Below are 22743 nucleotides of genomic sequence, written 5' to 3'. Positions count from 1 at the left end.
GTCAAGTCATGTTCTCATTACACAGGCAGAGACACTAGGGCATAAATGGAGATGGCAAACGCTTTCTGTAAGATTATGCTTGTATAACACTCACAAATACTGTCTGAAGCAAGTCAGGTAGATGAACAAATTGCTGAAAGGCAGGGGATCATACTTTGGTTCTCGCTGGCAAAGGACATTAGCACAAGGTGGGGTGCTGAAATGAGGCCAGCAATGCCATTGATCTCCTGTAGTTTTCCAAAGTGGACGTATCAGTTTACACTGCCTTGAGTATTGTTTGTGAGCTATAGTTCCTTCAATCCTTACCAACTTGGTAGCTTTTGCTACTTAAAATTTTTCTTTCTTCTCCACTTCCCTTTTCTGTTTCTCCTCTTCCTCTCATTTTTCTTCTCCTCCAGCCCTTCCCCACCACCTTCTTCTATCAGCTCTTCTTAAGAATATGCAAAGATTTTGCATTGTAATTTTGTTTAAATTTTCCTGATAATTCATGAGGCTGAGGAAGTTTTCACAGATTTAATTGTAATTTAGATACTCCCTTTTACGTAATGCCTGTAAAAGTTGGTTTTGATGTTGTTTATTTGGGGTTCTACCCAGTATTTTTATTGGGTTGTCTGTCTTTTTTATTTATTGGGATTTTGGGGGCTAAATATACATTCACACACACACACAATCATATGTTGCTTTATGATGGAGATAAATTCTGAGAAATGCATAATTAGGTGATGTCCTCACGGTGTATATGTCACAGAGTGTACTAATGCAACCTGGAAGGTGTGACTTATTACACACCTAGGCTACATGGTATAGTCTATCGCTTCTAGGCTACAAACCTATACAGCATGTTACTCTATTGAATACTTTGGCAACTGTAATGCAATGGTATTTATTTATGTAAACATAGAAAATGTACGGTAAAAAATATTACGTAAAAGATACAAAATGGTACACCTGTACAGGACACTTACCATAAATGGAGCTTGCAGGAGTGGAAGTTGCTCTGAGTGATTCAGTGATTGAGTGGTGCATGAATGCAAAGGCCTAGAACATTACCATACATTACTGTAGACTTTATAAACACTGTATATGTCGGCTATACTAAATTTATTTTTTAAATGTCTTTCATCAATAATAAATTAACCTTGGTTTACTGTAACTTTTTAACTTTGTAAACTTCTTAATTTTTTTTACTTTTTCATTCTTTTGTAATAACACTTAAAACATACATTGTGCAGCTGTACAAAATATTGTATTGTTTTGTATACTTGTTCTAGATTTTTTTTCTATTTTTAAGTTATTTAACATTTTTGTAAAAACTAAGACACAAGACACACATATTAGCCTAGGTATACGCAGGCCTAGGATCATCAATAACACCGTCTCTCACTTCCACATCTTGTTCCACTAGAAAGTTTTATGGGGTGATAATATGCATGAAGTGGTCATCTCTTATAACAACAAAGCGTTCTTCTGGAATACCTCCTGAAGAACAGGACTGAGACTGTTTTATAGCTAACATTTTCTTTTCGTAAGTAGAAGTACACCCTAAAATAACAATAAAAAGTATAAGGTTGTAAATACATAAGCCAGTAACATAGTTGTTTATTATTATTATCAAGAATTATGTACTTTACATAATTATACATGCTACAATTTTATACAACTGGCAGTGCAGTAGGTTTGTTTATGCCAGGATCATCATGAACACATGAGGAATGCATCATCACACTACAAGCACAGCTATGACATCACTATGTGATAGGAATTTTTCACCACCATTATAATCTTTTTTCTTTTTCTTTTTTTAAGAGACAGGATCTTGCTCTGTCTCCTAGGCTGGAGTGGAGTGTGCAGTGGCAAGATTATAGTTCATGGCAGCCTCAATCTCCCAGGCTCAAGTGATACCCTTACCTTAGCCTCCTTAGTAGCAGGACTATAGGCATGAGCCACCATGCGTGACTAATTTTTTTTTTTTCTATTTTGTAGAGATAGGGTCTCACTATGTTTCCTAGGCTTGTCTGGAACTCCTGGGCTCAAGTGATCCTCCTGCCTTGGCCACACTCCCAAAGTGTTGGGAGTACAGATGTGAGACACTATGCCCTGCCTCCATTATAATCTTATGGGACCACCATTGTATATGTGGATTGTCATTGACCAGAATGTAATTATGCAGCACTACTGAGTGTATATTTTATATATATATACAGTATATCTATATATATGTGCAACTATTTCTCTTTCTGTCTCTCTCAGTTGCCTTTTCATTCTTTTAATGACACCTTTGATGAGAGGATTATTAAACAAAACCATTCTGCAATGCATTAGACATTGGCTATTAGTCTGCTCAGCCTTGTGCTAAGACATACTTACTCATAACCTTCGTAAGATAGCATCTTTCTCCACAAAGCATTTGTGGTCTAGAGTAAGGGTCAAGCAGAACACTCCTAAGGGGAATAAATATGAAACCAAATATAAATTTGAGCTACTGGGTAAGAGTAAGAGCATTAAAGGGCCTAATTAGAATCCTGGCTTTAGATGAATTCACCGTATGATTTTGTATAATTGATTCTTCCTTCCTGAGTTTCAAATTCCTTGAAAAAAACTTTTGGGTCATTTCTCAGACCTAGCACAGTTTCAAGCAGAAGGGATCATAATTCTGCTTAAGTCCTCTCCCAGTTTTGGGGAAAAACTTCTCATCCGAAAAGCAAACAAAAACTCAAACAACAAAAGAAACTGCTGGTGTGAAAGAGCAATATTTTCTATAATATCCTTTAATAGTTCAGAAAGAAATACACATAAAGCTGTTTGGAACTAAACTACATGTTTTCACTTATTATTACAATTTCCCAAGAAATGACATTTAATCTGTTAAAATTTACGGAGTTTTTGATGAATTTATGTTTATATGTGTGTGTGTATATATATATATATATATATATATGAATTTTATATACCTTCTTGTTCTGTATTGCAGAGCAAGGAGAAAAAAAAAATTTTTTACATGATGGCAATCTATCAGAAAAGACCAGTCCATATTAAGGGGAGAGGAATCTGTGAAGAATTGTTGTTGCAAGTCAGTTTACCAGTTAAGATGCTGTGCACAGAGGAGAGATTTGTAAACCATAAGCTCCTAGAAAGAGGAAAGTTCTAAATATATTCGCATCCATCTAACCCTCAGGGTTTAGGCTTTGCTCCAGAGCCAGTTTCACAGTCTTATTTTGAATGAAAGTTGTATTCAATTTGTAATGCTTTGAGACTGCAGCAGGTGGATCTCATAGAGAGAAATGTCTTTCTGCAATAAAATAGGATTCATTCATTAATGTCTCTGAGCTTTTTAAAGGAAATTGCTCTTGGGATTATATTATTAATTTATTAATTTAAAACCACTCCATCTGTTTGGTCAATATGTGTTTAAGTAATATAAAATTTATAATAAAAATATATCCGTGGCTGTGAATGATAGCTCATGCCCATAATCCCAGTACTTTGGGAGGCCAAGATGGGAAGATTACTTGAAGCTAGGTGTTCAAAACCAGCCTAGGTGACAAAGTGAGACCCCATCTCTACAAAACATTTTTTAAAATTAGCCAGGTTTGGTGACTCAAGCCTGCTGTCCCAGCTACTCACGAGGCAGAGGTGGGAGGATCACTTGAGCCCCGGAGTTTGAGGCTGGGCTGGAGTGAGCTGATTGTGCCACTGTACTTTAACCTGGGTGACAGAGTGATACCCTATCTTAGATAGATAGATAGATAGATAGATAGATGATAGATAGATAACAGTTTAATATTGTTGAATTTGGGACTTTAGAGAAATTTGCTTCTTTATATGGATGGTAAGCTGAATAAGCCCCCTAAGGATATCTATGTCCGAGTTGCCAGAAGCTGTGACTATGCTACCATACATGGTAAAAAGGTCTTTGCTGATATATTTAAGTTTTCAAATGGTGGGATTTTCCTGAATTATCCAAGTGGGCCTGGTGTAATCACAAATGTCCTTGTAAGAGGAAGGCAGTAGCTTAGAGAGAGAAGAAAGCATGTGAGTGCCAAGAGGTTGAAACGGCTCAACAGATTTGGATATTTTTCACAATTACTGAGAAATCAAGCTACCAGATGTTGAAGATGAGCTATCCCACAGTTATTCTATCAATAACATTTATAATTTTTGATTGCAAACTATCTTTCCCAGTTAGTAGCAGAATTGAGGTATAAAGTTTGCTCAGTTCTAAAGACAATGGCCTTTCCCCTGCCCCAACTTACCTCCCAAGTTCATCCTAAGGAAATCCACATTTTCTTTCTTCCAGGAATGTCATAATAGGCTCTGGACACCCTTAAGAACTTTGAATATAGGGGCCTCATTAATGCGTCTACTTTTCTTAAACTTGAGAGTGTTCCCATTGACCTTTGCCGTTAAGAAAGAGCAATAGAGAGATATGGTACAGTACAGGAAAAGTTCCGTGAAGGAAATAGGCTTTATCCTGTTTGTAAAAATGCATTTGTTACCTTTGAGTAATTATAAAGGAAATTGATGTTTAATTTAGACAATAAAGCAACTGCATAATAAAAACACATAAAAGAAAGTAAAAATCATTATAACCTCATCACACAAACATGAACACCTTCTGATATAAATATTTTTGGCTCTGCATTTATGCATATAAAATAATAAGTAATGATACATAATGACATATAATACTACATAAATTCTCCAGCTAGCCATGTTTTTCAGAGAAAAAAGCAGCACAACTTAAATTTTTAATATTTAATATAGCAATTACTTTGAATTCCACTGAAAATGATGTACCATAATTTATATACATATACATAGGTGAGTGTGTATGTCTTTTTGGGGGGGAAAATCCTTAACTATGGTGCTATTACTAATATCATAAAATGATAATAAATGTTGGTTTATAAGATATCTTAACATTAGTAAAAATTGGTATTTAATGTATTTTCTTGTGCATATATTTTGGATATTAAGCTATTTAATATTTATTTTTCCTCATTGATAGTAGAAGCTTTTTATGCATTTAGTATAATAATTCTTTCTTTCTCATGTATAAATCCAGTCTTCTACCTGATTTTGTTTATCTTTTGTGTTGTTAAAAGGTAGTCCTTCTATCTGTTTATGTATTTATTTTAGGGGTAAAGGGAAATAGAACCATTCTTTCCAAAATCAATATTTACAACATGAAAATTCAAAGCTCACCTGCCCAAATCTACTATCTTATTACAGAATGAATTTCCGCAGAATGGAGTTGGTGTTTAATTGTTTTTACCCTTTAATCAGGCTTACTTGTTCCACATTTTAAAGTTCTCTCTGTCCAACATTTAAAGAGGTTGATGTTCTTGCATGCCAAGCAGTATATCTACAGGAAAACTATCTATAACATCTCTTTCAAGGTGTTTAGTGAGATAGGCTTTGGAGAAATAGAAAATTTGACCTGTATTGATTTTATGTCCTTTGAGAAATAGGCAGCTTGAGCTTGATTAATGAGCATTTCCCCGCTCATTTATGTCCAAAATCTCTGCAATTGACATCTGAAAATTCTCATACATTGTTTCAAAGTAAATTATGTGGAGTGTCTTCTCTGGTTGTGATGTCTCTCTGCCTCCTAGGGCCAAGTGCTGCCTTCTTGGCTGTACAGACAATAGCCAGTTTGAGGAAGAAGTAAAAGGTATAAACCCAAACAAAATAAAGCAAAGCAAACAAACAAACAAAAAAACTAAAATATGATCAATATGATCTGAATCTTAGACCACAGCTATCTTTAAATTATTTGAGTTTTTTTCTTGAATCCCTGGCCTTCTGAATGATGTTTTTCATATTTTAAATACAGTAAAGGTATAAGAATGACCATACTTACAGGAGAAGAGGAATATTGACTCGTTACTCTAAAATTAAAGTTGCATGTGCTATTTTGCGATGTTATACTCCAATATAAACACTGATAACTAGAATTAAAGAATCTCAGAAATGTTAAGGATGCTATAATACATTAATGGAGTGGTTTCTACCCAGGCTATGCATTAGAATTATCTGGAAATATTATTTTATTCCAAAATGTACTTATAAGGCTTATGCCCTAGACAGGGATTGATAAACTTTCTCTGCAAAGGGTCACATGTTTAATCTGTTAGGCTTTGTAGGCCATGAAGTCTCTATAGCAGTCACTCATCTCTGCTGTTCTAGCCCCAAAACATCCATTGATAATGCCTAGACAAACAGCTGTGGCTGTGTTCCAATAAAACTTTGTTTACAAAAATAGATGATGGTTCAGATTTGTCTCAGGATTATAGCTTACTAACCCCTGTTCTACATGAGGTGTTTGATGTGCTAATGTTTTAATTGGCTGATAGAAAAGCAAAATTGTTATTCTTTAGAGAGTGATTACAGAAGCCACACTCTCATTAATATATTACCCACAATGCCTTGAAAAAATTGAAAAGCCACTATACATGAAAATAAAATAGAAAATATTACCCAGAGTGAAGTAAAATTTTACTCTAAAGTAAAACATTTACAAATTACTCAGATGTTAAAAATTAGGAGACTTTTAAAAAACTTTAATAAGTAAACTCATAGTACATGGGAAATGATGAATCTATAGGAAAGAGATTAAGAGTTTCAGGAGAGAGAGAAAAAATAAAGAAGCAAATTTAATTAAGTAATACATAAAATAAACGATCAACGTAAAGACCAAATAATAGGACACATAGAGTAACAAGTATATGAAGGAAAAAATAAAAAAATGAATCGAGCATCAGTGACCTGGGGGGCAATATTAAACATGTTTACATTTGTTAAATTGAAACCCAAGAAATACAGAAGGAAGACAACAGGGCAAAAACTAACTGAGCAAATGTTGGTTGACTTTTTTTTTCCTCAAAATTTCATCAAGAACAGAGATCCAGAAACTTCAGTGGAACCCAAGCAGAATAAACAAACAAAAAAATCTATTAACATATATCATAGTCAACTGCCGAACACTAAAGATGTAGGAAAATTCTTAAAGACAGAAAGAGAATGAAACACGTATTACATAGAAAAGAATAAAAATAAGAACTCCAGCAACTTCCTCATCAGAAGCTGAGGGCCAACAGACAACAAATGGCATATTTAAAGTGCTAAAATGGCAGAAAAATACCTGGTGATCCAGAATTTTATACATTGAGTGCTTTATATGGCTAACTCTACCTGAAAAGATGTGAGGGCATGTATGAAAGATGATGTTTAAGTTAAAACTTCAAAGGAGAGAAAGAGCTTACCAAGTGGATCTTAGGTGAAAGGAAAGAGGGCATTCTTAGCAGAGGAAAGAGCTTAAGCAAAGCCATGGCGGCATTAAGTAGAAATATATGTGAAACAAATTGCATAGACATGGAATGCTGATATGTTTTGGCTGTGTCTCCACCCAAATCTCACCTTGAATTATAGCTCCCACAATTTCAACGTGTTGTGGGAGGGACCCAGTGGGAGGTAATTGAATCACCTGTTGAGTGGGTCTTTCTCATGCTGTTCTCATGATAGTGAATAAGTCTCACAAGATTTGATGGTTTTAGTAAAGGGGAGTTCCCCTGCACAAGCTGTCTGTTGCCTGCCACCATGGAAGAGGTCCCTTACTCTTCTACTATAATTATGAGGCCTGTCCCACCATGTGGAACTGTGAGTCAATTACACCTCTTTCCTTCATAAATTACCCAGTCTCGCATATGTCTTTCTTAGCAGTGTTGGAACAGACTAATACAAATGCCTTGTCCAATATTGTGCAAGAATTCAATGACAGAGTTTGTTTTCAAGTTTGGTGTTCTTTCCACATCTTCCTCCCAACTTGTAAGAATCCAGGCTCTGCTTAACATTGCTGCAAGCATCTTGAATGCAATGCTGCCTGATCAATTGCCCTCCAAATGGGTACTCAGAGAACTTTATCATCTTAATTTTATATTTACAGCCACAGTTTCATTCTGAGGAAAGCTATCTATTCACACTAGCAAATTAAAACAGTTATGATCATGGTAATAACAGCACTTGAATAGAAAATGCACCAATTTAGGCTGGACTTGAGCTACCATAATGTGCATTTCTGTTTAATGCTGTTTATGTTTCCCTGGATACTATAATGGATTGGGTTGTGCAATTTAGTTTTATTGACAACCACCAACTCCATCCCTATCTTCGAAAGGGAGGGAGAACAAATGATATAAACTGATGATAAACAAACTATGCTAGGGTTCAGGCAATGAAGGATGAATAATTATAATTGCATTCAAACTATTATCACTGGCATAGCTACATTGAACTAGTCTAAGTAGAAGTAAAATAATCTTTAAAAATGAATTAGCAAAGCAAATATGTCTTTTTGTACATGTCCTGTCCTTTTTTACACCTCCTGTGATCTTTTGAATACTATAGTCTATTGCAAAGTGTGTATGGTTTCATTCTGGCTGCTCTATGAACTCTCATATTAGTTGGATATAGTGTCTGCTAAAATATTAAGGAGTTTTTTTGTACAGCAAAGGGGCAATGTGCCTGGAAGCTGGGACTTTAAGACTTGTATTGAAGCTGCATTTGCACATCAGACATTGCTTTAATCTACATTATATAATTAATTGAGGTAGTTTGGGACTGGAGAGGTGAGTGTGGCTTGTTGTAGTTACAGGTTTCCCAGGTCACCCCTTAGATGTCACAAATTTTGGAGACCAGGTTACTCTTCTTTCAGCAGTAATTAAGATGAATCTGTAAACATACTCCTAATGATCAAACTAGGGATGACACTTGTTTCTGTGACAGTTTACACCAACAAACAAGGACTGAATAACTCTTTTCCAGGCTTCCTTGTCCTGTATAGAAAAAATAAAGTCCTTCTACATTTATTTTCTACTCATGACCTACTAGACATTTCAAAATGAGTGTCCCACAGCAACTAATTTTCTGTCCAACCATTTTACACAGAAGAAATACAGCTTGAGTATATTAGATTAACCTTTGCAAACTGAAGTCGTCTATTGAATTTATTTATAAACAATTGCTAAAAGTGTTGAGATGGTCTTAGCTAAAATGATTTATGGCTTGTAGACTCCTAAACAAGAGGTGCCCTGATGTGATCTGGCCACTGCTGTGGGTGAACAGGAAGGACTGCTTTAGATTCCCATCGTGTAGTTTATGATATAAATAGTGGAGTGAATCGGGTATACATTTTCCACAAATGTGTCCCTATTCTATTCTATTCTATTCTCATCAACATTGGGCAGGTATTTTTCCTGTCTGTTGGTTCACAGGAAGGAAATAAGAATTGAGGCTTAAACATTAGGCATTTCATCTTTCTAGAAAATCCTGTGGAATAAAGTAATAAAGTAATTGTTATACCTGGGTTAATTGATAACCCATTAAATTAACCCCCAAGTTCATAGTCAAGAGGGACAAAAGTGAAAAATAATTATTATTTTCAATGTATGTTATTATGTACCCGGCACCAAGGTGAGCATCTAACTTACACACTTTTACGTAATTTTCACAATGTCCCTATTAGATGGTCATTACTATTCCCATTTTATAAATAAAGAGATTAAAGCTTAGACTTGCTATTGAAAAAAATCAGTTGCCCAAGAAAGTAATGGAGACAGGGGCACCAAAATCAAAATCCATATTCTAAACAAGAGATCTGCAAACTACAGGCTGAGGGCCAAAATGATCCACTACCTATTTTTGGATGGCTCAAGAGCTACTTGTAAATGGTTGAAAAAAATAAAAAGAATATTTTCTAACCACACAAACTGATATTAAATTAAAATATCAATATCCATACAAAATTTCATTGCAACATAGCAATGCTCATTATGTAATGTCCGTGTCTGTTTTCCTGCTATGATGGCAGAGTTGAGTAGTTGCAACAGAGACCGTATACGGTGCTCGCATCACTTTGCATTGTTGGTTGGTGCACTACCACTCGGCAGGGATGCAGTTATAATTTAACTGTGTTTGGAGTGTGCTATATATGGCTATATCAAGATATATGTTTTTTATTAGTACTGCATACTTATGATGTCAAAACCACAACAAGAACAAAATTGACTTCTAATGTATTTTAAGGCACAGGAGAGTGTGAATTATTTTGTTATTGAATTGAATGTCAAAGCATTGTGTTTATGATGCAGTGATATGTTAGCTATTCTAAAAGAATAAAGCAGACATTAACATGATCAAAGTAAGCACTCAGCTTACCAAAATACTCCCACTCACTAGAAAGTGATGGTGAGAAAAATTAGAAAATTTAAAACAGAACATCTTTGTAGCAGAATTTCTTTACAAAAATAAAAATGAAACTGCAACTAATGAAAGTGTTTCTGTGACTCATTTGTTAGCCAAGCCAAAAATAAAAATAAAAATAATACACCTCTTTATCAATGATGAGTTAATTGAATCATGTTTGATTGCAACAGCTGAAGAAATGTCTTGAGAAATAAAACTTGTTTGAAACCATAGTCTTTCTGTGAGAAAATTTAATTGAAGAACAGTGGACATTAGAAGATATCTCAATAGCCAATTAAAAGTTAGCTGGGTGATTCTGAATTGTTTTTCTTGAATCGTGATGAGTGGACAACTTTTACCTTTTCAAGGAGTCACTATTAAGGTTGAAATGACTAAGGGATCGGCCTCTATGTATACCCTATGTGGAGCAACTACAGGCAAGATTTTTTTCTTTTTTTAATTTTTGAGCATACATGGTAGGTTCACATATTTAGTTTAGAAAACACAAATTCATTAAAACCCGAAGTGGAATCTGCCAAGATGTATTATAACTAATGCTGGTAAAAGTAGGGGTGGAGCAGAAAAATCTTATTTGAACAGATTTTAATAGCTTGTGAAAATGTAAGTTGCTTAAAACTTTGTTTATTTATAATAATATCCATCAGCATGCACTATGTAGAAAGTATTTGAATCTTTAGTGTGGTATTGAACTAGCAGTATCAATGGTGAAGTTAATTTGCTCTAGTGGACTTAAACATTGCTGTTCCATGAATTTTTATTAGAAATAAAAGCTAAATATACTAATATTTATTCTTTACCACTTAGCAGGTCTATGATTTACCAGGCAGAAATTTTATTACTCTTTTTGAGCTCAGGGTCAAGATTGAAATTTTTCTAAATGAAAAGAACTGTCCTCAACCACTATCATTAAACACTGACTGGCTTTAGAAATTAGCTTATATTCCAGACTTGATAATAGTTCTTGGTGATTTCAACATAAAATTTCAAGACAAAACAAAGCTGATTTGTGAAACCTATGCTAGTTTAAAGCTGTTTCCAAAAACACTAATGATTGAAGCAAAAATAAAATAAACCACCTTATAAATTATCCATGCTAACAAGTTAAGACAAGAAGCAAGATTATCACTCTCACACAAATTTGTAGTCTAAATGTTCAAATTTTCAAGGTCAACCTACAGTTCCAACAGTGTGTTTCAGATTTCAATGCAAGTTCAGAAATAATATTCATATTTCAAAATCTCTTTAACCATGTAATTGAATAGCTTCAATCTAACCTTGAGTTGGAAGAGATTTTAGTCTGCAGTATTGTGCATACTAAAAGGTGACTGTCAAGAAAAAATCCAATAGAATTGTATCAATGCCTCTGAACAATAAATGTGCTCAATTAAAATCATATGCTTACGGACTGGTATCAGTATTATGCAGTACCTAACTGTGTAATAAGACATTTTCAAAGATGAAATACGTAAGATCTCATTGACGATCAGCATTAATAGATGAACATTTCCAATTAATTTTGATGTCAGAGAAAACTACTTCTGAACCCAAATTAAGTGAAACATTACCCCCCACCACATCCTTGAAAATGTCATTCTTCTGAAAAAAAGAAACTTTTATTTCAAAATGTACTAAATTATTCTTATTATATTTCGAATGTCATACAAAAGTGAAGCAATGTGTTTTCTCTCTAGTTCTATAATACTTTCATAACATCCTCAATTTTGTCTCTTGACCCACAAAGCCTAAAATATTTACTATCTGGCCTTTTACTAAAAAAAATTTTGCTGACCCTTAATCTAGTGCCCAGGACCAAGAAATAGAATTATTACAGGCTTTTCTTCTTTGACCTAACACTAATGTTAGGATGGTGGGTTCCCATTTACTTTTACTCTTCTGATGTTCATTCATGCTCAAAATTATTCACCCTAAGGGGTACTGTGTTGTGTGCAAGGCTCTGAAACTTTATGCAAGAAACACATTGCGTGTCTTAGTCCTTAGAGTGCACATGTTTCAAAACTATTGTTTGTGTTTCTGAACAAGGAGACAAAATATAACTCTATATTGTTAGATCCTGAATGAAATAAAATTAGATGCATTAATGATTGATCAGCAGAACAGAGTTACTAAGCCCACAAGGTTTAACATCACACTTCCAGCAACACCACTAGCTGCATAAACCAGGTAGCTACAAGAAATGATACTAAGGACTCCAGCAACACCACTAGCAACACCACTAGCTGCATAAACCAGGTAGCTACAAGAAATGATACTAAGGACTACAGTCCCAGTCTGGTATTCAGGAAAAATTCAAGGTGAACTAAGAGTTAGCTGGGTGTAGAGTGGACACTATCAATACAGGCAGAGAGAACAATGTGTGCAAGGGCAATGAGCAGATAAAAATAATGTGGCTAATTCAAGAGACAGAATGGAGATCATTGTGTTCAACATGGAACAGAAATGGATCAGATTGAGGCTGGAGTGATGGAATGGGAAAGGCAGATGGTGGGTGGCTTTGCAAGCCATAGTCAGTTTCTCTTCCTTTAAAATGTAATTATTTACAAACAATTAAATATTATTCAGTCTTAAAAAGAAAAAAAAGTCTGAAATATACTACAACATAAATGAACCTTGAAGACATTATACTAAGTGAAATAATCCAGTCACAAAAGGCTGAGAAAGCAAGTGGGGTGGGGAAGAGAGAGACAGAGTGCAAGAGACAAGGGCAGAGACAAAGAGATACACAGAGAGAAATAATGCAGCCTTTCCATCTTAAGCCAATAGCATAGTTTTTTCATGGAATCAATAGATGAATGGAATCAATAGATGAATGTCATTAAAACAATCTAGAATGTTTTAATGACAGTGAGATCTCACTATTTCAAACTATGGTCTGTTTCATACTGTAAGATTATGTGATATTCTAATATGTGATAAAGCATTGTTAAGAATCTTATCACATTTGTGCATTTAACTCTTACTGCATGGTTTACAAAATGAATGTTTGGACTACCACTTATTTATTATTGCTCTCATGCACTAAGGTTATTCTAATTAAGACTCTGAACCTATTATTCTTAATTAAACTCTTCTTAAACTCAATTAACTATCTCCTGAGAAAGAGTTTAGGTTTTTCTAAATTCACCGTACTAATGAATGCAAAAGAAACTTGTCCTTTTTCCCAGTTGAAACCCAACACAACCTTTATTGCCCATTTTTCTAACAAAACCTCTTCCAACATCATCCTGCTTTCTCTGAACTGTAACTTCCTTATGGAAAGAAATACTCTCACCATTCATCCCTAAATCTTAAGATTTGTTAGGTTCTTCTCCCTAGTTTGAATCTCTGTCCTCCAGCTGGCCTTAGCAATGCACCAAATACAGATCTTCTCTCAAGCTTTCTTTTTATTGCAATCTTCATAACTGTTATATCAAGAAATAAATTTGAGGCTGGGCACGGTGGCTCATGCCTGTAATCCCAGCACTTCAGGAGGCTGAAGCAGATGGATCACCTGAGGTCAGGAGTTTGAGACCAGCCTGGCCAACATGGTGAAACCTAGTCTCTACTAAAAATACAAAAACTAGCCATGTATGGTGGCAGGCAACTGTGATCTCAGCTACTTGGGAGGTGGAGTCAGGAGAATTGCTTGAACCTGGGAAGTGCAGGTTATAGTGAGCCAAGATCATGCCACTGCACTCCAGCCTGGGCGACAGAGCAAGATGAAAGAAATAAAGAGAGAAAGGGAAAAAAGGAGAAAGGAAGGGAAGGAAGAAAGAAGGGAAGGAAGGGAGGGAGGGAGGAAGGAAGGAAGGAAGGAAGAGAAAAGAAAGAGAAAGAGAAAATTTGAAAGGGTTAGAATAGAAATTACTTTGTGGGAATATGCTGTGATGGGGGGGCTATAGCTTTGGACTCCTTCCAGATACCTCTGGAATAAACGAAGGCACAGAAATTAAGTAACTCTCTGAAGTATGTACAGCAAGGAAGAAAGGAGGCAGAAATTCTGTCCAAGGTTTGCAGAATCTGGAAGTTAAACTCTTAACTTCTAAACAATCTATCCTTGATGCTAAAGTGTGGAGGGCATGTTTTTAATCCTCTAATTGTCTCTATCAGAAGGAATTCTGATTCCCAATAACTAAGAGATTTTCAATTAAATTAGTACCTAATTCCACTTTTTCAGTTTTTATTGAGAGAAAGCAAAACTTCTCAATTTCAGCAATTTTAATAAAGAACAAATTTTGTGTGCAAGGTCAAGAATATGAATTACATAGCTACTCTTGGATTAAATAGCTACTTATTTCCAGCTGGGTTGTTTTCAAAACAATATATTTGAAAATAGCTTTTTATAATTTTACAAAAATCTTTCTTACCTTGGACTGCAAGTCTTTAGGAATTTTTTTAAAAAATTTATTAGTAGGAAAGGATGTGGCTCAACACTTCACCCCTTCCTCTCTCTAAGAGAAATGCCTGAGACAAGTGTGGTAACCACTATCTCTTTATGTCAAGGGGATCAGTTATGGGAATGGCAGCAAGAGGTATTATTGCTTGCAGGAAAGACAGAAGTAAGTACAGTGGTCTCAGGATGGAGAAGCTCACTGTGTGGGTAAGGCTGCTGGAGATACTGCAGGACTGCTAACGTGCACCTCTTAGTGGAGGGTATTGTTTCTTCACTGGGGACCAAATGCGTAGGAGACCGTGGGAAGAAGAAGAAAAGCAGGAAAATGGGAAGCTAGGAATAACATGTAGATATCATAGCTCACAATGTTGAGAGTACTGAGTAATAATTCCAGTAATACTAGGCTACATAAGTATGCCAGCCTCCTACTCAGGACTAATTAAAAATATTGACCAAATACCAAATAACACTACTCCCAAAAGATGACAATATTCTGGAAATAGTAATGAGCACCAGAAACTTTCACAGAGGTGGAGAGATGATCTAAGCCTTAAAAAATAAATGCATCTCCCAATCTCATGTTTTTAACATGGAAGCTACAGGAAGAGAAATTAGATGAGAGAAAAATTAGCTTACTGGCTCAAAGAGTTTTCCATTTCACAGATACAAGCAAGAAAGGAGACCTAGATCTGTCAAAATTCTGGGGAAATAATATGCAAATTTTCTATCTTATTAAGAATCTTTTATTAGAAAAAAAGTCAGATAAAAATGTAATTGAGTTTGCTGAGCCAGTGTAGGGATTTTGAACTTGCAAATGCATCAATTGCCAAGAAGAAACCATGTGTGAAAGAAAAATCTATATATTGCTATTTAATAAGTCAAGTGAGAGAATTTTGTATATGTAATATCATTAAGTTTATCCCACACACACTCTGGATACTGAATCATTCCATTTTATTCAAAACATTTTCCTGTTTTGATTTCTCTGTAGGCAGTGATCACAAATCCATTAGCAAAATACAATTTAGAACATATTTCAGCCTGATGTATTATGATAATTCTAGCAAACAGTCGATGTCACGTAAAAACAAGAATAATTAACGTAGAACACTTTGTTATCAGCTCCTAACTTGTTTAAGGTTGAATTTCTTCCCTTTCAATATTCAAAGAAAATATTTTCTTTTTGGTAGCACAAATTATGATAACAATTATTATCATCTGACTTTTTATCAACATAGCTTGATTAAATGAAATAAAGATGTAATTATAAGAATTGTGAAATTATCGAATTGGTGGTAGAGGTTTTTGCTGAACTTCTGTGCTTGAAATAGTGAAGGGAAGGATATATCATTTGGATAAAGAGAAAAATGGAATGTGGAAGTGGAATAGTTTTGAATTTCCCTCCCTAGCTTTGGTTGTATTCTGCAACATTTCAAACAAATCAGTGTTCATTTAACGCAATTTTAGAATAGCCATCTTAATTCCCATTGCATCTTGCAGTTGCATAAGGTTTTTAAATTTTTAGAAATGTTCACACCTATTATTATTGTTATTATTTGAACTTCATGCTCACCTTATAGGAATACAGAGCAGATATTTATAAAAAAGTCAATTAAAGCAAAGAGAAATTAGGAAACTTGCAAAGGTCACACTAAAAGTTAATGTTAAGGACTGCAACTGAATTTATCATTTATTCATTAATTCTTTTGAATAAACATTTTATAAGTTTGTAGTTCACCGTTAATAAATTCAAGTCAGTTGAGCCTGTAATTATGCAGATATAAAAGTTAAGGATTACAGAAAAGGTAACAGATCTTGAGCTGCAAGACAGTACTAGATCAAATATGAAAAGTCTAGATTTATTATATCACATTGTTCTTGAGAATGGATTCCTTAACTTTACAAATGATACTGAAATGAAATCCACAGTCAGTGTCTCTTACCACATCTACACTTGTTTCCACAGGTGGACTTGCTGCAGAATAGCTTTCAACGCACAGACCCGGCTTAGCTTTTCCTCTCTAGACTGGAATCAAAGCAAACTTCTTGTCTCAATGCATGTGAAGGCAGTAAGTTAATGAAGCATGACAGTGATTTTATGCTCATTTTTTGGCTATGGGATATTCTACATCCACTTTAGTCCCAAACCAGTGTTATATCAGAAATGAGAATATCCAACACAACTTATTAATCAAAACTCAATTTTATTTAGCATTAAAATAGGAGCTAAACGATGAGAAAATATGCACACATAGAAGGGAAAAACACTTAGCAGGGCCTTTCAGAAGGTGGGGGGTGGGAGGAGAGAGAGGATCAGGAAAACTAACTAATGGATACTAGGCTTAATACCTGGGCGATGAAATAATCTGTACCACAAACCCCCATGACACACGTTTACCTATGTAGCAAACCTGCTCCTGTAACCCTGAAGTTAAAATAAAATTTAAAAAGAAAAACACCTCTCTTTTCTCTCCATGAGAACTTGCTTTAGAATGGAAGCCTGCAGTAGGGAAGAGGGCATGATCAGCTTCTTCTTAAATTTTTATCTCTATTTTTCTAACCTCACCCTGCTGGGCACATTCTGACCCCTACAGAGCTGGGGCAGACAGAGTATACAACAGTAAAGAAAAGTGAAACCTATTATTTGAATAGTATGGTAATAAGCTGTTTTTATAATCTCTGGGCCTCAGAGATGTTTTAAGCTGATTCTTTTTCTTTTTTTTAAATTCTTTTGTGTGGTATTGTCAGAGACTCATTATGGCTTTCTTAACAGGACTCTCCCACTTTAGTTCACATGCCTTGGACAAGAAGATGAATCATTTTGTGGATGATGTTTTTCCCTAAATTATGCAATGGCTAGAAATGCAAAGCTCCTTTAGTTTTTGCTACTGGGATTTGTGTATCTCTTGTGGTGACCTGATTTGGAAAAGATCCAATATGAACTCATATTGGTTCTCATTTTTGGTGATTCTCATCTCTCTGTAAGATATACCTACATATCCCTTGTCCTGACTAACTATTGGAGGTAGGCTGATTGCCCTGTCTTAGTCCATTTCTATTGCTGTAACAAAGTATCACAGAGTAGAAAGTTTTTAAATAATAGAAATGTATTTCTCACTGTTCTGGAGGCTGGAAAGTCCAAGATCAAGGCACTGGCAGACTTGGTGTCTGGTGAGAGCTCTCTCTCTGCTTCCAAGATAGTGCCTTGTTGCTACCTCCCCTGGAGGAGATCAATGTTGTGTTCTCACCTGGTGAAAGGGATGGAAGGTGAAAAAAAAAAAAAAAGAAGAAGAACAAATGCTGTGTGAATCACCTTCTGCAGGTTCACTTCTTAATGCTCTTGCATTGTGAATTATATTTCAACATAAATTTTGAAGGAATGTGAACATTCAAACCGTAGCAAGCCCTCATTTTGATGTCTCACGAAGTAGCACTGTTTGGATTGTTATTCCGTCCTTGGTAGGAGTCATGCCCACCACAGAGTATGTATTTATTCTGAGTAGACCCAGGATGACCTCTCTCACTGGTGATGAGGTGAAACAATTAGAACAGCAAGGTGGTGGGAGAATCAGAACACAACAGTCTTTTTAGGGAAAAACACTTCTCAAATATTTCTTTAAAAATACTCTTTTCACTTACTAATTACTTATTCTTTTATTTAGCTGAGAGATTAAAAAGTTGTCGAGTTGACTTACAAGATTGCTTTTTATTATTGACCTGTGATGATTTGAAACCTCACTATGAAAAACCTAATTTGTATATTGATGCCTGTTCGAAATTTTACTTTTAATATCTTTCAGTATATGATTTATACTCAAGGATATGGCTATATGGATCTTAGAGAAGCAGTTCTTGTAGCAAAGTAGATATTGATAATAATAATAATTTGTTATTTGTTTCAGTATTTAGAGCTCCTTTTAGCAGTTATTGTAGTGCTGGCTTGGTAGTGGCAAATTCTTTCAGCATTTGTCTGAAAAATACTGTGTCTTTCCTTCATTTGTGAAGCTTAGTTTTGCTGGATACAAAATTCTTGGCTGATGATTGTTTTGTTTGAGGAGGCTGAAGATAGGGCCCCAATCTCTTCTAGCTTATAGTGTTTCTGCTGAGAAATCTGCTGTTAATCTTGTAGGTTTTCCTTTATAGGTTACCTGGTGTTTTTGCATCACAGCTCATAAGATTCTTTCCTTTGTCTTAACTTTAGATAGCCTAATGACAATGTGCCTAGGCAATGATCTTTTTGCAATGAATTTCCCAGGTGCTCTTTGTGCTTCTTGTATTTGGATGTCTGGGTCTCTATCAAGGCCACAGAAGTTTTCCTCAATTATTCCCCCAAATATATTTTCCAAATTTTTAGATTTATCTTCTACCTCAGGAATGCTGATTATTCTTAGGTTTGGTCGTTTAACATAACTCCAGACTTCTTGGAGGCTTTGTTCATATTTTCTTATTCTTTTATCTTTGCCTTTGTTGGATTGGGTTAATTCGAAGATCTTGTCTTTGAGCTCTAAAGTCCTTTCTTCTGCTTATTGGATTCTATTGCTGAGACTTTCCAGAGCATTTTGCATTTCTATACTTGTATCCGTTGTTTCCTAAAGTTTTTATTGTTTATTTATGCTATTTCATTGAATAGTTCTCCCTTCACTTCTTGTATTATTTTTTTATTTCCTTAAGCTGAGTTTTGCCTTTCTCTGGTGCCTCCCTGATTAGCTTAATAACCAACCTTCTGAATTCTTTTTTAGGTAAATCAGGGATTTCTTCCTGGTTTGGATCCATTGCTGGTGAGCTAGATGATTTTTTGCAGGTGTTAAAAAACCTCATTTTGTCATATTACCAGAGTTGATTTTCTGCTTCCTTCTCATTTGTGTAGGCTCTGTCACAGGGAAGGTCTAGGGCTCAAAGCTGTAGTTCAGATTCTTTTGTCCCACAGGGTGTTCCCTTGATGTAGTACCCTCCCGCTTTTCCTAGGGATGTGGCTTCCTGAGAGCCGAGCTGTAGTGATTGTTATCTTTCTTCTGGATCTAGCCAGCCAGCAAGCCTGGACCCCTGTGAGGCAAGGCAGAAATGGCTTGCTAGTGGACCTAGTGAGCTCACAGGGCTTTTCCTGCTGCTTCCTCTACCCTGTATTATGCTTGGCTCTCTACATGGACTCAGTTCCAGGTAAGGTAAGAATCTTCTCCCATAATCTAGACCTTCAGGTTCCCTAGTGTGAGTGTGTGTTCCCGGGCAGACAATCTCCCTTTCCCACTTCCACAGCTTGGGCCCTCACAGTATTTGGGTTGTCTTCCAGGTCCTGCAAGAGCAATCGGCTTCCTTCAGAGGGTCTGTGGGTTCTCTCAGCTTTCCTAATGTATTTCTGCAGTCATTCTGAAGCAAAAGTTCACGACGCGAGCCTCCACACTCTGCTGTGTCTGAGTGGGAGCTGCAATCTAGTCCTGCCTCCTATCCACCATGATCCCGCACAATTATAATTTTTAATCAGGTGATACTCTCTACACTAAATTAAAAATTTAGGCATAAGTGGTTGTTCTTTACATTAAAAAATGTTTAAAGAATATGTCCTTTATTTAAGTTAGAAACTCTTCATATTAATATGTATTTGCTCCATTATTTGCCAATTAGAAAAAAGGTAGTTTTTTAAAGCCATTTTTTTAACCATCATTATTAATGAAAACTGAAAACACAGTTTACAGATCATTTCACTTGTAATCTTCCCTTCCACATCATTATTTCCTTTCCTCCATTAAGCTCTTCCAGAATCAAGTGAAGAAATATAGTGACAGTGATGAGCAAGGATATTTTGTGCTTTGTCAATTCAAATAACCCCCAAGCTAGTAAATGACAAGCTGTTTTATTAGCAAGGAGAAACATCCAGTGATATCTACAAAAAGGACCAGTGTGTACATAATCACAAGTAGTGCTCTAGTATTTTAAAGATTATTCCTAAAAAAACTCCTCTATTTGGCATGGTTTGAGCACACTGAGTATCCTTTTTCTCCCCAGTTTTCTATGATTTTTTTTCTTAACTGATCTGAAATACAAGACAGTTTTTCTCATTGATACCCATTCGGAACCAATTATTGTGTTAATTTTAATAATAACATTGTTCTTATTAGAAGACATGTTATGTAATTAAGTGCAAGATGTTGCCAAATTACCCATCAAGTATAAAAAGTCTATACGAAGAGGAAGGAAAACAAAATGAGAATGATGCTACCTAGTGCCCACTCCATAGGGTTACATGAACAGTGACCATGTTATTTATTTGATTATTGTCCTTTCAACACAAGAGCAAATTGATATGGCACTTTTCTTTTCCTTTGAACACTTTGTACAACCAGATCTGTTTGTACAGAGTAACTAAAAATGACACAAAATACTTATCAAAGGAGTTAGAAATAATAACCAACCAATAGTTGTTATCTGATAATAATAGTTATATATGCATTGTGAGAAAGACTTCCAGGGTTCAAACCCTGCTTCTTCACTAAGCAACTATGTGACCAGGGCAATTACTTAAATTAATAGTACATAAGTGCTATTATATGACTAAAAATATTTTATACTATTACTTAAACCATAATAATTTTTAGATTTTTATAAAAATGAATGAGATAATACATGTAGAATATGTAGCAAGTTCCTGGTACATAGTGAACATGTGATAAATATTGCATAGTAATATTTAGATAGAGCTGTTATAGAGCTATCACTTAGCCAGCCATTATTTAGTGACCATCACAGGGAGCCAGACACTGAGAGGGAATTTAAGATCAAGCAGTCCTGGTCTCTCTTCTCAAAAGGTTTCCATCTGGATGGAAGATAAACAAAACACAGAGTCAAATAAAATAATTGCATATTTTAATAAAATCTATAAATAAATAATAAGGTATTTACATAGAAAATAGTGATTTATATTATCTAGGTTGTTAGAAATGGTATCAATAAGAAGGGAACACTTACTATACCCAGTGATCAGCTTAACAGATGAGAGACAGCTGTGTGAAGGATGTGGGTAAAAGCATCCAAGTAGGTGAACCATATGTGCAAATGTAATGAGAAGAGAAAAATGCTGGGCACGTTGAAGGAACTGATAGACCAGGGAGCCTGAGGTACACTGTGAGAGGAGGAAATATCATGTAAATGTCTTTGAAGATTTGATCAGGGTTCAGTCCATTGAATATCCTATAGACCATTGTAAGGTTCTTGGATTTCATTGTGTGGAATAGGAATTTATTGAAAGGTTTTCAGCAAAGCTGTAGCATGACACATTTTATGTTTAAAACATCTCTTTTGCTGCTTTATGGACACACATCTCTAAATGATTTTCTCCTAATAAGTTAGCGGAAGAGGAAAGCTTTGAACCTATGTAGTGTTTCTGACAACATGTGCTTAACCACTGTGCAATACTGCTTCTACAACTAATAACATAATTATTGGGGCGTTATGTCCAGACTCTCTGATATGCACTTTGAGTTATTTTAAATTGTGTTTTATAAACAAATCTGATTGCACAAAGTATCTAAAGGAAAAAAATTACCATTTTAATTTGCTATTGTGTTGAAACAACAACGATCAAATAAATAACATGGTCACTATTCATGTAATACCATACTACAGTGTGGGTACTAGGTAACATAACTTTCCTTTTGTTTTTCTCTCCTTCTTATAATTCAGTCTATTCTTATTGAATAAATTTGGCTTCATCTTGCACTAAATCATATATCCCATAATTAAGACAATGTTTCTTCAGTAATTAACAAAATTATTGGTTTTTTATGGGTACTGGTGTGAGACAGTGTATTGTTTTTCAGATGAGTTTCAGATGAAACCAATGATAAAAAAACTTGTGGAGAGTAAAGACACTGAATGTGCTCAAACCATGTCAAAAAAATAATGGATTGTTTTAAAAGACTAATATTTAAAATATCATCAGCTTAGCTTGTGATTGTGTAGCATTTGTCCTTACTAGATGTTAATTCTTGCTAACAAAATAGGTTGTTATTTACTAGAGTGGAGTTTATTTGAATTAACAAAACACAAAATAATCTTGCACATCACTGTCACTATAGCTTTTTACTTGACTCTGGAAG

The sequence above is a fragment of the Pongo abelii genome, chromosome 8 (genome assembly GCF_028885655.2).
Source record: "Pongo abelii isolate AG06213 chromosome 8, NHGRI_mPonAbe1-v2.0_pri, whole genome shotgun sequence".
NCBI lineage: Eukaryota > Metazoa > Chordata > Mammalia > Primates > Hominidae > Pongo > Pongo abelii.
This window is presented reverse-complemented; position numbering follows the sequence as displayed.